This window comes from Pinus tabuliformis, chromosome 2_1 (assembly GCF_031772625.1).
Source record: "Pinus tabuliformis cultivar Carrire ecotype Pingquan chromosome 2_1, CPIR1, whole genome shotgun sequence".
In the NCBI taxonomy this organism is placed as follows: domain Eukaryota; kingdom Viridiplantae; phylum Streptophyta; class Pinopsida; order Pinales; family Pinaceae; genus Pinus; species Pinus tabuliformis.
The window spans coordinates 525,413,459-525,427,263 of record NC_142299.1 but is presented as its reverse complement, the minus strand read 5'-3'; the positions used below and the strand labels follow the sequence as shown (position 1 = coordinate 525,427,263).

General features: G+C 38.3%; 1 pseudogene; it reads right to left on the bottom strand.

The window, feature by feature from the left end:
- Positions 1 to 3,597: 3,597 nt before the first annotated feature.
- LOC149201265 (AAA-ATPase At5g57480 pseudogene) lies at positions 3,598 to 7,805 on the bottom strand (annotated as a pseudogene).
- Positions 7,806 to 13,805: the final 6,000 nt, after the last annotated feature.

The following is a 13,805-nucleotide window of genomic DNA, read 5'->3' as shown; positions in this document are numbered from 1 at the left end:
TATTATTATTATTTGCTTCTACCTTACCCTACTTGAAAAACAAAATCACTTTCAAGTATAAGAATACTTCCAATGGAGCCATGTGCACATCAAGATGACAGATAAAATGATGTGGAGGCTTGAAATGCATGCTTTGACATGTACCTGGATTTCAGAGACCAAATGATTTGACTTTGAAAGGATCAAGCATAGTTGAGGAAGAGAGTGATGTTGCAACTTAGTGACTGTCTAGAACCATATTTCAATATAGTTGTGATGTCCTTGGTCCTTTTGCTGATCTGGATCATTCTTTGTGTCCTCTTCTACCATGACCTTCAAATCTTCATATTTTTGCTGATTGTTCTCTTGAATACATGGAGGATTTGATGGTAACCATGAGGGAGTTCTCTTGATCTCTGATTTTGATGTCTGCTCTTCATCAATCGCAACCCATGGTTCTATGGTCTTCTTATTTGAATCTTCTTCTTCTGGATGTGGTCCTTCAATGATATCAAGATAATATCTTTTTTGCAGTACTCTTCCTGAGCTACGATGAATACCATTGATCTCAAGAGGAGATGTTTGGAAGTGTTGTACCTTAGCATTGTAAGTGGGCTGAGCTACTTCAATGTGTGGGTTTAGAAATGGTGGTATAGGTAGTTGAGTGGGAGTGGATATTTGAGATGGATGTGGTTGGGGTTGTGGTTGTGGTGGAGGTGAATGGTAGGGATAACATGGAGTTGGGTATGGAAGATATTGAGGAAAATATTGAGGATATTGTGGATGGCTCCCATAAGTTCCTTGCCAACCTTGTTTCCAAGATTGGTTTTGGGATTGAGATGGCCAATGTTGCCAAGGAAAATGTGTGTTCTAATTACTTTGAGGTGGATATGCATAACCTTGAAATTGTGAATTATGCTCTTGCATCATATCCGGTTGAATAGGCTGCCATGGTTCTCTTGGAGCTACATAACATAACTGCATTGACAATTGAATTGCTCCATTGTCCTCTTGGTAAACTTCCTTCAACCTTGGTAATGATTGACAATGTTTAACCTCGTGTGATTTTGCAAAACAAATATTAGTATTTTCTTTTCCTTCATCTTGCATGCTTAACATTTCTACTTGTTTTGTTAGATTGCTAAGAATTTTTGTTTTTAATTCATCAAACAAATGTCCAAGTTTAGCTTGACTTACCGATCTTGATGTTGATTTACCTACTCTTGCTTTTCCTCTTGATATGTGTTTCCATGTTTCACAAATTTCCTCAAATGATAATTGATATACATCACCTCTACTCATGAGATTAAGGAGATCAATCAACTCATCCCTTATTGTTCTAAGAGGATTTTTAGTGTGTCAGATCCTAAATGATGTAGTTTTCCCCTCTTAAGATTATACATGAACCTCTATATTAGATCCTCTATACTCTCATCTTCTCTTTGATTCATTCTAAAGATTTCTTCTTTAAGATCATGATCTTTATATTTTTCTATAAACATATTTTTCATATCATTCCATGATCTTATTGAATTAGTCCTTAAACTCATGAACCATTTAAGAGCTCTATCCTTCAAAGTTGCCAGAAACAATCTCAGTTTTTGAGTTTCTAATAAGTAACCATAAGATCTACAAACAATCTCAAATTCAAAGAGAAAGGCTTCCAGATTCTCTAACCTTAGACCATGAAATTTTGGAAGAAAAGAGGGAGGGATGTTCTTCATGTGCACATTACCATTAGTATCTTGAATGGGAAATCCGAGAGGATCTTCCTCATTGTCATCATCTCCATCCATTTCTTTTACGTTCTTTGTCATCTTCTTTTTCTACCTTCAAAAGTGAATGGTGATGTGGTTGTTACTGCACTACGTGATCAATTGGGGGGGTGGGTTTGTTTTGGAGATTTTTTTGTTTTTGTTACGATTGAATGAAAACACTAATGCAATGCACTTTTCTATTTTTGAAATGAAATATGCCTAATGCAATTATTTTGTTTTTGCAAAAAGTCAAAAGACATGAATCAAATAGGGAAGAAAACAATGCATACTTTGACACCTCCCCGACAACGACACCAAAAGGTGATGAGCCTCGGTATTGCAACAAGAATGATGCAACTCCCAAGGCTACTGACTTTAATTATCAACCCAGGGTTCGTACAAACTTAAGAGGTGTCGACACTATATGTGTGGCATACCATGTGTCCTTCCTTTTCTATCATGATGTAATGGAGTGCATGTACTGAAGTCAAATCCTAAATTAATTGCAGAAAATGAAATGTTCGAAATGAAACCTTAACCTATTGCAAGAAAGAAAGTACAAGGAAAGAAACGGAAATTCAATGCTAAATCACACCATTTCCCAATTAATGGCCAAGAAAATATGATTTGCAATAATGCTAAATTATCATGAACCAAATGCTACTATCTAAGCATGGAAGTAAGAAGCATCAAACATCACTAATGCAAGTAAAGGGACCGAAATGAATCTGTTTTTGTCTTTTTGTCTTTTCATGCAAAATCAATTATGTAAACTAATTTCCTTTGGTGATGTGGCAGGTGAATTAACAATGTTGGAGGTTGGATGGAAGGATTAGGAGATGGCTGGATGGTTTGGGAGACCCTTGGGAGGCTTTTGGTGACTTCCTAGAGGTTTTCTCTCAATTCGTCCTCAAAACAAGCCATTTTAGGAAAACCTACAGGATGTACTAGAAACCTACAGGATGATCCTGTACGAATTACAGTGAACCTACAGGATACAATCGAGAGAAAAATGTGAGGTATTGGAGGTGATGGAAGGCAATAGACAATGCAAAATGAACAAAAAATATGTCTAATGTAAAGCTCCTAGCAACCACTGGAGTTCTTGAATAATTCAGGTTAATTTCATGGATTGAACCATATGAATAAGGAAGTCCAAATGGCAAGGAAAGAGACATACATAGTTTTGCTTTGTTTCAAATAGAGATCAATTACGGAGGTTGTTCAGAATAACTTTGACTAAACCCCATTAAGCTCCCTGAAAATTTCTAAAATGTATGTAAACTTGTTATAGAATAATTTATCTTGACAAGTTTAAATATCAACCTGTGTAAAATGAAGCTACTGAACACAACAAGATTCAATAAACTCAATAAGCCTATGAAGCCTATGCTCAGGATTGCTTACTCAGAAATGAGATCTGTAAAACACATCCTTGATAAAATATCTGGCTGAAATTCTGATTAAACTCATTTTTCAATACGGACCAAGTAGATCTCAAAGGGCATTATAAATTAAACATAAAACGTTAACACGATCCAAAGAATCCTACAAAAGCATTGAGAAATATGCAAACTCTTGAAGCAATGAATCTGTAATAAACAAAATAAGCAGAAATACCTAGAGATCTTGGATGTAATATTTATGAGTACTTGACTGTTTGATTGATAAATAATAAACAAAACACTTCCAAAATCATGATCTCGAGCCAAAGATTTTGAAATATAAAACATTAAATTTCATTGCATGAAACAAGGACCTGTATATAAGTGGCCATAACAAATAGCATTCTGGAGTCTAGACTACAAAATTGTGATTACAGCAAGGCTGTAGAGCCCTTCTAAAGTTGGATGCCATGTAAAAATCCAGTGAGAGTTGAAGGCATTCACTCAGCTTTCTGCATCTTTGAGTCATCAGTCCCCTCTTGTTCTCCAGATTGATCATTTTTCTTTCCTTGATTTTCTGCATCTTTATCCTTCCCAATTGCATTCTCTTTCTGTTGATTCCTTTGACATTGGCATCTATCAGCAGACGTCAAATAATCCTCATGGAGTTGAGTCTTCTTAGGAGTCTCTAGAGCTCTCTTTTCTTGCTCCTCATCCTCAACCGGGTTTGGGTTTGGGTTTTCTTCCCTTGCCCAAGATACACGAGGCTTGTCCTTTGCAGCCTTGAATGTTTCAAGCAACTCTTCCAATGCCCAGGTGGCATTCAAACAATATTTCAGGAGGATTTCGCTAACATCTGTAGGCGTCATCCAGCCATCTTTAGTAACCTGCTCCAGTTATGGAAACAGTTGTTGTTTCTCGATACCTAGATAGTTTTTCACCAAAATTTTCAAGGTAGGGAATGTGAAGAATGACATGAAAATGTGCATGTCCATCCTTCCTGATCTCAACAGTGCAGGATCAAGTTTCTCTACATGATTGGTAGTGAAAACAAAGATTCTCTCACTACCACAGCATGACCAAAGCCCAACTGTGAAGTTAAGCAAGCCAGATAGGATAACTGAATTGTTGTTCTCATTAGGCCGTTGCATTGGAGATCCTGCCATAACAGAGTCCACTCTGGCTGCTGATTTTTTTGCATGGCTTGAGAGATTCAATGAGCAATCAATATCCTCAATAACAATAATAGACTTGTTGGTGGTCTTTATTAGCAGTTTCCTCATCTCTCCATTTGTATGGACATCAGTGAGCTCCAGATCATAGACATCATAGCCCAAATGATTGGCCATAGCTGCAATCATGCTAGATTTACCTATTCCTGGAGGCCCATAAAGAAAATAGCGTCTCTTCCAGGCTCTTCCTATATTCTGATAGAACTCTTTCCCTTTGGCAAAGGCCTCAAGATCTTCTATGATTTCTGCTTTCCTAGCAGGGTCTAGAGACAAAGTATCAAATGTGCTCTGATGTTTGAAGGGCACTGATTCCCATGGCTGAGTCCTTGAATCCATACCTCCTCCTTTAGAATTTGTGTACAGCAAGCGCTCTTGATTCTTTCTTCTGATCTCCAAGGCATGCTCCATTATATGCTCCAGATATGAATTCAGGATCCGCTCCTTGTCGTTCTTGTGTATACACAGAACGAATCCTCTCTTCTCTTCTGGGAGAGGCCTCCATGAAAATGACTGATTCTGCCTCTGGGTTACATGATGCTCCCACCATATGCTCACTCCTTTGTATTTGTCAACAAGCTTATCATTGTTGGCAAGAATGAATGTGAAAGAGCTCGAGTTTTTAGCTCTACTGAGATTAACTCTTCATCCGAAATGGATGGAGAGTTGCTAAGATGAAGTTGCGCAACATTGTAAAGATCGTTGGTATTCTGGTGAGCTTCAGGCACCGAGTCAAGCCTGGGAGTGAGTGAGTTGCAGGGGTGAAGTAGAGTTGGTTAGGGGAGCAGCTCGCGGTTTGCAAAATTTCTAATTGGAACGTGCATTAACTCTTCGCAGCGCTGATTCTGTCAGACCAACTTCGATCCGATCAAATCAGGAATTTAATGTGGAATGGTGGCGGAGCTCACGGAGGGCGGCGGAGGCCAGAGGAATCGCTGACGACTGGCGCCAGACGTTTTTCCGGGCGGCGACGGAAACCAAGCAATTCCTCCGCCTAGTTAGACTACTCCTGAGCAGGAGAGTACGATGATCACATCAGTTTAGTTGAAAAACATGGCATTGTTATATGTTTTAAGTTGGAATTCTGTGGATGTCTGGGATACTAAGATTGTGCAGAGTTTACAACTCAAATTTATAATTTCAATAGACCTCTATCAGATTCTAGACAAATTAAACAGAGAAATACACAGATTTTTTTTAAAAATAAACAAATAGATTACAATTCCTAGATAGGAGTAAAAATTACATTAATTACATCTAATTAAAATGTATACGAGCAAAAATTATGTACAGTAAGGTTGTAAAGTGGAGCATCAATCATAATAAATGATTTGAGGAGATGAGCAAGAAAAAGTGTAGTCAAGAAAAGAATATGATTCCTTGTAGATGAGCATAATAGGGGATCCATCACATAGATTTCGTGGAATTAGCAAGAAAACATTAATTAGTAATAATAATTTTTTACTCAATTTTTTTAAGTTCATTTTATGGAAATTAACTAAAGATAAAAATAATTTTTGTTTCTTCATTTCCACAAGATGATGTGATTTATCAGCGTTTTTTATCGGTTTTTTTTTTCATTTTCCTTATAATCAATTAGTATTATTAATATTTTAAGGTAAATGAATAAGCGTGTGATGTTTAATATTTGCTTTAAAATATTAATAGTATGAAATGATTCTAAAAAGATGAGAAAACACATGGTCAAAACAAAAAAATATGATTTCCTGCTATGAACAGAGAAGACCATAATCAATGATAACACTTTCGTGGAAATGGAAAACAGACCATGATCAATGATAACACTTTCGTGGAAATGGAAAACAAAAATGCATATAATTTCTGGCTCTCGCTCATTTCCAAGAAATGAACCAAAATAAACAACAACAAAAAATTAATGTACTCCTCATCATATTTTCTTGCCCATTCAGGAATTATAATCCATGCTTGACTAAGCTCTTTCTTGCTGGAATCATCATTCTCCACTATAACGACACTATTGACTGTATAAAGAGAGGTGATCATGGTACTTTGATGCTCATTTCCACGAAACCCAGGTGATTCTTGCCCATTTCCACCCAGGTGATTCTTGCACATTTTCCTCATCATATTTTCTTGCACATTTCCACCCAACCGAGGGATGTGATTGATGATAGCAGCCCTCTTCTGCTCATTTGCCAGGAATCATAATCATAATCCATGCTTGACTAAGCTCTTTCTTGCTGGAATCATTTAATACGCCACTCATTCTCCACTATAACGACACTCTTGACTGTACTTTGATGCTCATTTCCACCAGCATTGCTCTCCAGCTCATGTCCAATGACTCATGGTCCTTTTTAAACCATATCCCTGGAATCATTTAATACGACTCTATTACTTTAAAGGTGTTGTTTCTATTCATACAGTCCGATTGACTCGCAATTCAAGCCTTATATTCAATGTCTATAAAAAAGACCCCCTCAAAGAGTGAAGTAGTGACAAGAAGAAACTAAAGGTGTTTAAAGATTTTATCATGTGAATTAGTTGCATTATTATGAGAGGATTTTTTTTTTAATTTTTATACTTATCTTATATTTAATTAAATTATTCAAAAATTAAAATAAATTGAAAGTTTTTCACATATAAAATTTTGTATGGTGAAGGAATTTGATTCATTTTCTTCCATTATAAATGTAATGTAAAGTAGAATTAAATATATGTATCCGAGAATGATATTAAAAAATAATTTAAATTTTTTGAAATAAAATATTTAGGTATGTATATATAGAATAACAGTTCTAAATAATGAGTCTTGACATTCAAGGGTCATAAATTACAAAAAGTGTAATTTCTTAGTAGAAGTTTAAAAAATAACTTGGTGCACTACTTTGAGTGTAGTTTCTCAAATACACTCCAATTGCACTCACATCTCGAAGCACCACAAGTACTGAGGATTTTGATGTTCAATTTCCGTAAATTTTGTGCCTTTGCACCATAGCTTCACCCCTAAACAACTACAACAAAATAAATAAAAGTTAAAACATAATTAAAATTCATATAAAAATAATTGAATTTAAAAAATCTAGAATTCTAAACTAGTAAATTCTAATGAGTCATGACTTGTCACTTATGTGGCATCAAGATGGTCCTTTCACGAATAACATCATCAAAACCAAATATTCCAATACTATCTTGATACAACTCTATCTCGCGATTAATTTTGTTGTGAAGCTTGAGATCATGTACCATCCTATGAACACAGGTATGGATCCCTTCCATCGCCTCGCAATCAAAATCAAAGTTGCATTTGTAGGAAAGTGTGGTATTGAGGAAAACCATGATGCACTAATGGGTTGATGAATCACCCTGGTCCAATGACTATCAATCACATCCCATAACATTATCTGTCTATCAGACCCAGTGGAACCCTTGTCCGCATAATAAGCATGAATAGTCTCTTTGGCCCTATCCATGGCCTCATACAAATAAGTCACTGTAGGCTAATTATCGCCAACTACCAATCTCATAACCTTTACTACATGTTCACTAAATGAGAACACTTCTTTTACTCATTGTCAAAAGGAGTCAACATGCACCAGTTTTGCAATGGCTCTATCTACAATCATGTGACTCATCAAAAACAAACATTTGCTTCAACTTAAATTAACATTGAAGCAAAGAATGAATAATAATGAAGTTGGTGGCAAAACATGTGATTGCAGGATGTCGCAACTCCCTATTTCCAGTGAATCTCCTCATGAGGCTGAGAACAAAAGCATGGTTATATATGAACTTGGGGATGTTACTAACCCTATCAATCACCTCCTTAATGAAGGAGAGTTTCCCCATATCTCAAGCATAAAATCGATACAATATGTTGCACATGGAGTGTAGCACATTGAGTGGTACCTATCCATCAACATCCTATCAACCACCACACAATTAGTTGCATTATTTGTTATGACTTGCACCACATTCTGTACACCAATATCCTAGATGAACTCATCTAACAACTCACATATCAATGTTACATATGTGTTGATGCATCCATGAATTTAATAAATATGGTACCTTTATGACAATGTACCAAGAAATTTAGTAGGGTCCTACACTTTGTATCTATCCAGCCATCAAACATCATTGTGCATTCAAAGACCTTCCATCACTGCTTCAACTTCGCCAATCTAGAGTTGATCTCCTTCTTTTCTTCTTAAATTATTGGCCCCTGCAACTCCTCATATGTAGCACTTTTGTACCCTGGGCCCACAATAGAAATAGAAAATTTGATTACTTTTGGTGATGTTGAGAGGTAAGTCACTCCAGTAAAGGCACCTCCACATAACTTTGTATGTTTCTTGCTTCTCCTTTTTTTTAATTACTGATTTTATTGAAGGTTGTGCTCCACGTCTAGTTTGTGGAACAAAAACTGATGGCATCCTAGTAACATTAGTAGGTGAAGTTGTGGAGCCCTTCACACTACCTTCACGCTCAATCTTGAAAGTAGATAGCCCTAAATATTTTATTGCACGCTCAACCTTGTTTGTAGTTGCCTCTTCTTTATTTCTGTATTTTGCCTCACTTGCTTCATATGTAGCTCTAATAATCTCTTAACTAGATTTATTACAAAGCCTAACATAATGTACATGGATTCTGGCCATATGGTACTTCAATCGGGAAACCCCTCATATCATATTAGCCCCACACAATTTGCAATTGAGCATTTTCCAATTTGTCCCACCATCAAGTTCCCCATACTTCCTGATCCGAACTTATGCAGCAAAACAACAAAATATAGATATAAACATAAACACAATGATGCAGCAGAATTAAATCTTCATTTCATTAATAACAAAGAACTGAAATATGCTTAGAGAATGGAAACAAACTAGCCCGAGTGACACAGCTTATCTCTGAGAAGAGAAGTGGTGGCTACATGCCTCTGAACTATGTTACAATGAGGCTCAAAGGCCTTTTTATTATTGAACAACAAAGGGAAACCCTAAACAACCAAAAACTAACCCTAGGAGATGGAGCACTAAGATTTTGTGGGCCCTGTTGGGGTTAGTTGGGCAGTTAAGTTCGCAGGGTCGTAACTTGGTCATATGATATTTGTTTGGTGCGTATGATACCTCGTTAGAAATATCTCTCTGAGTAATACAAGATTTGTAGTAGGCTCCTGCCTATGGCTATGGTTTTACTACAGACATCAAAAAAATTCCATTTAGGGGGTCAACACAGCGCCAGAAATTCAGGACCTGAAAAACTACTAAAAATAGTAAATCATGCTATAATCAAGGAAATTGATGAATTTGACTAGAGTTCCAGGTGGAATAGGTGGGTGGCCACCGATGTGCACCTGGATCAGTCCTCCACCCTTAGGAAGCAATTTTCCCCATTGTGTGCAGAGCCTCCATGAGGTGAGGAAATTTCTATTGAACCTGGTCCCTAGTGAGCCACTTGCCTTGGTGAAGGAATTGGTTGGCATTGACAACTCAATATATCTAGATCCTTTGTTGGAGAGTGTTCTTGATATGCATGTCCATGATCCTATCAATTGTGGCCTATTCAATGCAGCTTGCGTTGAGCTCTATTGGTGTCAATTTCTTAGCAATGTGTGATGTGTCTAGCAATGGGGGAAAGTATGGTCGTAGTCGTCCACATTGAATACTGGGTGTAGGCTAAGGAATGGGGGAATGTTGAGGTTGAAATAATTGTCCCCTATATCCTTACTGATGGTGTAATGCCCATATCGGAGCAGGTGAAGCTTGCGGTAGGCCCCAATGAGGTGCTTCTTCTTCAAGTGTAACCAAACTTTGTCACCCACATGGAACTTGTATGGCACCCAATGTTGGTCATGGCACTATTTGTACTTAGAATTTGCTCTATCCAATATTTCATGGACCTGCTGGAGGATGTGTTGAATGCACTCAATGAAGTTGTTATCTTTGACGACTTCAGACTGGACATGAGCTGAATCTTCCTAAGTAGCTGCAAGTGGTATGGAAACATCAATGGGACATAGTGGTTGGAACCCTAGTCCCACCTAAAAGGGCTTGTGGCTAGTTGAGTTGTGGAGATCTTTGTTGTAGCTGTATTGGACATAGAAGAGGATTTCATCTCATGTGCGTGGATACTTTGATTTTTACATGCGCAGGATATGCACAATCATCATGTTGACGACCTCTGTTTGGCCATCAATTTGGGGGTGGAAAGTCGTGCACTTAGTGAGCTTGGTGTCTAACAACGACCAAAGGCTTGACAAGAATGCACTTAGGAGCTTGTTGTCCCAATCTAAGATAATAGATTTTGGGATCCAAAGTGTACCCATACTCATTCAAAGAAGAGTTTGGAAGTGGATTCTGTTGCGATAGTCTTCTTGCAGGTCGCGATAATAGCCATCTTAGAGAATTTGTCGACAACCACGAAAACACAATCGTTGTCATGCTTGGTGGAAGGAATGCCTGACATGTAATCCATGGAGATGTATTCCCGGGGAAGGTTAGGAGTAGGAAGAAGAGTATACAAGCCTTGTTTTTTTATTGTAGGTTTAACGATGGCACAGACAGTGTAGGATTTGATGTACTTCCCAACATTTTATCAAAGGTTTGGACAATAAAAATACTTATGTATCACTGCCACTGTCTTTTCTACCCCAAAATGTCCAACAAATCGACTATAGTGCTCCTCCAAAATAATCTTAGCACTCTCACTTGAAGGAACAAAGAGGTGTCACAGGTGGCATAATAGCACATCCCATAGGTGAAAGTCAGGAACTTGCTTACCGAATTCTGGATCACTCTTGTAAAGATGTGGCCATTTCGAAGCCTCGTGTCCACAAAAGTCGAGCATAGTGGTCAATTCCATGACGATCAGATAGTTGAGGTAGTCTGTAACATTATTGGTGTTTCCTTTCTTGTACTTAATGTTCAAATGGAACTCTTGCAAGTATGTGGACCATTTATGATGGCGATCATTATGCAACTTTTCTTGTGTCTGTATGAACTGCGGGGGTTGGTGATTAGCGTGGATTATCATTTTATTCCCTAGAATGTAATGCTTCCATTGTCGGCAAGCCTACACAATGGAATACATATCTTTGTCATAGGTGGGATACTTTATAACTATTTCTGAAAGTGTCTCACTGTGATATTCCTATGAATGCCCTTGTTGAGTAATAACTACACCAATAGCATAGTCGGAGGCATTTGTCTCAATCTCAAATGGTTGTTGCAGTTCTGGTAATGTGAGCACTGGTGCAGAGAAAAGGTGATGCTTCAACTCGGAAAACGCCTTCTATTGGGATTCAAACCAAAAGAAATTTTCTTTCACTTTTCCATTGGTGACTTGACTCAAAGGCCAAGTGATATGAGAGAAACCCAACACAAACCTGCGGTAGAAATTAGCGAGACCCAAAAAGCTACGGTGCTTTGATAGAGTGATTACGGTTAGCCAATCATAAATATCTTGTATCTTGGATGGGTCCACATGCACAACCTGATCATCAACGATGTACCCCAGATATTGAGCTTGGATCATACCAAAAGTACATTTCTCCAAATTGACACACAATTTTTGTTGTCAAAGGGTTTGAGGACCGGTCAAATATGGTGTAGGTGCTCTTCCCAACTCTAACTGAAGATCAAGATTCGTCCAAATACACTACCACAATTGAGTTGGTGAAGGGTTGCAAGATGTCGTTTATCAGTGTCATGAAGGTTTCGAGGGCATCCATCAACCCAAAAGGCATGACCATCCATTTGAAAAGGCCCTCCTTGGATTTGAAGGAATTCTTCCACACATCGGAGGGTTGGATTGGTACCTGGTGATAACGAGACTTCAAGTCAATCTTGTTGAAATGCTTGACCCCCTTGAGCTGGTCCAGAAGGTCATCAATCAGTGGGATTGGATACCTATTCCAGAAAATGATCTTATTTAGCGCTCGATAGTCAATATAGATCCTCTAGGTTCAATCCTTCATCTGTACCAACATAACTAGACTCCCATAGGGTGATGAACTTGGCCTGATGTGCCCTTTCTATAACATATCTAGAATCTACCTCTTATTTCATCCTTCTCTAGAACAGAGTGTATGTAGATCAATCCATTGGGTAGTAGCACATATGGGGTCAGATCGATGGAGTGCTTGGCATGACAGTGTAGAGGTACCCATGTGAGTGAGGTGAAGATGTCCATGCACTCCTCCATGACTGTATCCATCTTTTGTTGTCATGCGAAGGAGCCCTGTCTAGAGGTCGTGGATGTGACCACAATATTCTTCTTGCTCTGAGGGTGAATCATAAGGAAAAAAAATTTCCTGGTCTGGGAAATGATCTTACTGCATTGCTTTGCAATGATCAAAGAGATGGTGGTAGGTGGTGCTACCCCTAGTATCATGTATAACTTATTTCCCAAAGTAATAATCACATTTCGAGGCCTAGACTCATACATAGCATGATGCTTCCACAAGTATGGTTGGCCTAATAATACATTACAAACTTCAAGAGGAGAAACATCACACAATATCTCGTTTGTGAAGGGATTAATGCTATAGGGAAAGCAACACTGATGGTTGACATAAAGATCTCGTCCTTGGTGAAGCCACCCAATGGTGTACGGCTGCAGGCGTGGTGTGATCGGTAGGCCCAACCCCTTCACTACCTCTATTGAAATGAGGTTCTTTTGGCTCCCACTTTCGACAATGAACTACAGTGGAGAACCCTTCACCCACATCTGTGACTAGAAGAGATGCTCCCCCTCCTTTGGATTTTCATGCTCAATATTCTGGATCTTGGTGGTGGCAATGGTGACACTAGGGGCCACATCAATAATTTACTTCCCTTTGTCATTCCCCTTATCGGGTTCTGACTCAAAGTCAAAAAATGCATCTGACTCTGAAGCCTTCAACTTGGCCACCAGTGTCTGCTTGGTTCGACACTCACTTATGTTGTGAGTGGGGCTCTTATGGAACTTGCACCATTTTCTTATGTCTTTCTTTATCTTCTTGGAGTTTTTCTTTCCTTGTGGCTTCGATGGGTTTTCCTGGGTCAATCCACCTTGGATTTGTCCTTTGTTTTGCGATTCATGGGAACCTTTCCCTTACTTCAGATTCACAGGTCCAAAGTCTCACTTCTTCTATTTAAATTTCTTCTTGATCTTGACAGTGTATCGATAAGCAGTGCCAAGAACGATGTCCAGGAACTCCTTCTCATCTTGGATGTACTTGTGCATACAAACATTATACTTTAATACCAAATGCCACTCATAATCCTTGACACCCAACTTTGTGTAAAAGGCATGAAAAATATTTGTGAGCTTCGGCACGTCTTGGTCCCTTCCCTTCCGAAACGTGGTCCATTTTATGTATTTATCTTCATAGCTCCCAATAGAGTAATACTTCTCATGATGGCATCTTAGAAAGAATTCCAAGTGGGTGCAACTGAAAATAGTGAGGGTTCCCTCTCTTCATTCTTCTC